The following is a 4,473-nucleotide window of genomic DNA, read 5'->3' as shown; positions in this document are numbered from 1 at the left end:
TCATATCTCCGGACGGGGAATATTGCCCACCGCCGGTAAATGGAAAATTCCTAAAGCGTTACTACGCGTAAAAACCTCCATTGCTTCATGAGGCTAAACTGAAGTCAAAAAAAAAAAAAAAAAAAAAAAAAGAAATCAATCATATGCTCCATTACTGCATGAGTGTAAACTGCAGCGCCAAAGACTATATAAAGTCCCGCATTAGCCTGACCTACGAGAAGTAAACATACATGGCCATTGCGTCATAATAAACTAGCTAAAGTGCTAGTAATCAATAAAGTTTATTGTATAAACACCACACAAACTTCAGTGCATAGAGGTGCAGGATATTAACGCACTGATCATATACAATAAAAAAGAAAGGAACAGACAAACAGGTTTCTCAAATGCATTGGAAATAAACAAAGATCCCAATGCATATCTGAATTAACAAATAGTTCAAAAGATACCAACTAATGATTTCAGAACCAAATTAAATATGACGACGCAACGTCCAGCAAATGAAAGCGAATAAATGTTCAGAACTAATTTATTCAGAGTCTGATTCGAGACTTAATAAAGCTGATGAAACTGGATCCATCAGTCGGCTGTAGGGAGTAAACGGACCAAATCACCGAGCAGTTTCTCGGCCTCCTGAGCAGGAACCATTGTCTTCGCCTCAAGGTTTTTCCTAGCCCTTGTGCTGGCCTTTGCAGTGGCGTCACATAATGCCTGCTCCTGTTGCTTCACCGCTGAATCCAGAGCAGATCGAGTCTCAAGAAGTTGTCTCTCTTTTTCATTTAATTCTTGCAAGGCACGGTTGAGTTCATCTTTCTTCTTTTCAACCGATACTATTTCCTGGACTGCGACCTGAAGGGCATGTTCCCTAGCTGAAAGCTCCTTTTTGGCTTCATCAACAGCTTGGTCTACTTGCCCTGAGCTGCTTGCTGCAAATTCGGAATGAGCTTTCTGCAGTTGTTCAGAAAGATCAATCAGCTTGTCCAACATGGCCTTGATCTCAGAAATGCTAGTAAAGTTCACAGGAAGTTTAGCTGAGGTGTTTTGCAGGGCGGCACGACGCTCAGACTCTCTCAATGAAGTGACACTCAACCCATCAAGGACCTTTTTCACCACCTTGCGGGCAGCTGTCAGGAACACTTCCTCAATCTCTGAAACGTCCATGCTTTGCGTCCCCTGAAATTGCGCTTGGCTTGCGGAAGGACGATCAGGCGGCTGCTCCAATCCTAAACAAAAACCGAATGACATATGAATATAAAAAAAAAATGAACAAAATATAATAGTTATTAAAAAAACATTCATGAATATAGAAACATCAAGTGAATCAATGCTAGAAAAGACTCCCCGAATCATGTTGCAGAGACTTTTATAAAAAAGAAGAAAAGAAAAGTCCCCACCGGGTTTCGTGGTAACGATAGATGGAAGAGGCTGAAAATTACCTCCCCTTCTCATTATGCCAAAACCTGCAGCAGTTGCATTGTCATCGTTTTCATCTTCTAGATAATCATCATCACTGGGAGACTGATTATGACCAGCAATGTTGGGGGCATGATCAAGAGGGACCTCTCCAATGTCTGGATTAAAATCCTCATTCATATTAACAAAGGCTTCTGGAGCAATAATATCAAGGGATGGCTGCCCTTGGTTCTCTCCGATGATGGCAGCTCCAATGACTGGGTTGGAATCTCCATCCTCATTATCGAAATCAAGCTTCCGTTTGGCTCGAGGCTCGGCACTGGCATCAGGAACGATAGGGTTGGGAGATGGTTGCCCTTGGTTACCGCCCGGCGGCAAGACAGCTTGATTTTCTATCGCCGCCTGATTGTTCACTTGGTTCTCTTGAGCTGGTGGACCTTCAACTAAAATAGGCATACGGGAAGAGCCAGCAGCAGGATCGACATAGGAACTGCGTCTTGGCTGCAGAGATGAATGTACAGATTATTAAAAATAAATGATGACTCGTGAAGAAAGAATGAAATGAGATATTAAATTTGCTGATATTTTATTTAAAAAAAAAAGGGGGAACGCATATACCTGAAATGGTCGGATGGAAGGAAGAGTCCCCGAACGCAGAAAGTCGCATAGTGCTTTTTTCCACGGACCAGTGAATTCCTCTACTTTTGATTTGATGAACTCAGCATGCTGAGCACGGCGTTGATCAGGTACCTCATGCACCACAAACAAATCATGGTGCGAAAGCCGACGACTGACAATAACATTGTCAACTGCTCTCTTCTTCCTGTCTTGATATGGTACCTTACCCACAGTAATACCATGGCTCAGGGCATCCAAAATGGAGTTAAAGGGCTCTGAAAATTTCTTGTACCACTTGAGCCAATGCACTGTGCACTGGCCAGTAATGGAGTCATCCGGAAGAAGAGGCAAGTTATCTTGCACAGGACGAAGAATGTGCCTCCAATAAGCATGGGCGATTCCAAAATCTTCTACGGTATATAAACTTGCTAGTGGAAGGAATGGGATCACTTGGTCAAGTCTGAATTGACGAGCCACGCGATCCGGGTGGTATGGCTCTGCAATGCATAGTCCAGCCCGCCTCCAAGGAAGCATACCACGACGGAGAGATAGATAAAATGTGTTGCGGATCCATGCTGGTGGGGGTGCCCTTGCTCGATCTGAGAATTTTGGCTTGTAGGGAGACCAAAGAATGTTGGCATCTTTACATAAAAAATCAAATGCCCCTACAGAATTAAAATGTGTGGGAATTCTGAACATGATGTTCGCCATCATCGGCTTCTTTAAGGCATGGTTATAGGCTGGAACGTGTGCACCCCGCATTCTATCACCAAAGATATTTTTGAAATAGGCCCCCATCCAGCCTATGATATAATGAACAGACCAACTCCTATTCAGATAAGAGGGACCAACTGGGTTTGTGCTGATCAGTCTCAGTGAGTAGTACAATGAGCATAGTGCTGGCTGTGCTAGAGCATAGCGACGACCCATAGCCATCCAAGAGGCCATCACAAACACCCCTGGCCGAATCAGAGATCCTCCTCCAACGACAACAAAACTACAAAGCCAAAGTGCCAAGAAAGCTGCTTTGTAGGTAAGCGAAGCATCAGCATCATCAGAATTAGGGGGTCCTCTTGGTGTATTATGAAAATGATCACACCATTCTTGAAATGAAACTTCTCCTCCAACTTGCAATTTATCCCATACCCTGAGAAGCTGAGACAGACATTTGGGATAACATAGGAGAGAAGGGTCTTGCTCATGCCGAGAAGGAACAAATTCTTCATAAAACTCTCCATCTAGAGGTAAACCCGCAAGCCGAAGCATATCTAAGAGAGTTATTGTACGCTCACCATCAGCGAATATAAAGGTGTTTGTTTCTGGATTCCACCTCTCTAAAAAAGACCTGAATAATGAAAGCGAGATGGAATAACGGCCCAAGAAACAATATATGGCCCCATAGATATAATCAGTACCTTCCCCATCTCCTTTGAGATTTGTACAGTGATGGTTTAGGACTGCAGTACCCCATTCCACATACCCTGAAGGAGTTAAAACATACTCCATGCTATGGTATTCCCATCCAAAACCCTGAGATATCATGCGATTACCCAAGGTGTATGCTTGCACAGATTGAGGCGAGGGTGCATGGGGATAAAAACAATGGCCACGGAAAGTTGACACCCTTCTCCACCCGCGAGCACTACCGTCCCTCTCGCCTTTCTTTAATTCAGTTTCTATAATCACGGGGTTGGCCTCATCACCAGATGCTGGGATATATGTGTGAAATTGAGCCACGCAAGAAAGCGGCAGCCTCTCAAATGAACCAGGAGATGGCTCATTCGTCTCCATCTACAACAAAATGCCGATGACACAAGGCATCATACACAGAAACCATCACCATTTCTTTTACCTTTTACGGGGGTAAAACCAAAAAAAAAATGATTGCCGACAGAATTGCGAAAATGTTCCTACCACATATAAAGGTAGATAAATTGGCAACACTAGGGCTCCAAAATACAAGCCGTACGCAAGAAAATAAATGGATATATATATGCAATGAACAGGTTCCGAGGAATTTGTCCACGTCTGTCAGATTGTTAGAAAAAAGGGACTAGCCTATGACTGATAAATCAAATAAATTCAACTCAAGCCATCTAGGAATACAAACACAAGCGTGTGCTCAAAGCATGATTAAATAAATCAAGTACGACGACGGCCGGATGGAGATTAGAAGAATTATACCTTTCGTCGCCGCCGGAGGTAACGGCAGGGAGAAGTCGGTACACCAGACTTGGAATATCTTACTTGAACGAGCCTCGATGAACTGAAGCAAATCCGAGGAAACTTCAATAATGTTAGGTAGGAACGATGGAAAGATGAGAGAGGAGCTCAATGAAAGGATATATCACCGTGGACTAGGAGAGATTGAAAGAGCAGATATTCGGAGAGTCCTGCGCCGCCAAGCTTCTCGAGTTAAAAGCAAACGTGACTAACCAAGTC

Source organism: Miscanthus floridulus, unplaced genomic scaffold (genome assembly GCF_019320115.1).
Source record: "Miscanthus floridulus cultivar M001 unplaced genomic scaffold, ASM1932011v1 fs_243_1_2, whole genome shotgun sequence".
Lineage (NCBI taxonomy): Eukaryota > Viridiplantae > Streptophyta > Magnoliopsida > Poales > Poaceae > Miscanthus > Miscanthus floridulus.
This window is presented reverse-complemented; position numbering follows the sequence as displayed.